Below are 263 nucleotides of genomic sequence, written 5' to 3'. Positions count from 1 at the left end.
TTTCTTTTTCAAGAATTGGACGTGATTTAATGCTCCAAAATTGTTTGGAATTTTAGTGCTCTTTTATTAAAATAAAAAGAGAAAACTTGTATAAAGTTTTAGTACTCCTTGGTTAAAAAGAGAAAGAAGAATCAACATTAAATTACTAAGAAGAGAGGAAAGAATCAGTCAATCAGCATTAAAATTCTATTTGGACTAATTTTTTTTGTTTTAATTTGAATTTATTTTATTTTAGATTGATATTAAATTGTTATAAAATTATG

The sequence above is a fragment of the Arachis ipaensis genome, chromosome B09 (genome assembly GCF_000816755.2).
Source record: "Arachis ipaensis cultivar K30076 chromosome B09, Araip1.1, whole genome shotgun sequence".
NCBI lineage: Eukaryota > Viridiplantae > Streptophyta > Magnoliopsida > Fabales > Fabaceae > Arachis > Arachis ipaensis.
The sequence above is the reverse complement of the archived record's forward strand: the minus strand, read 5'-3'. Positions refer to the sequence as shown.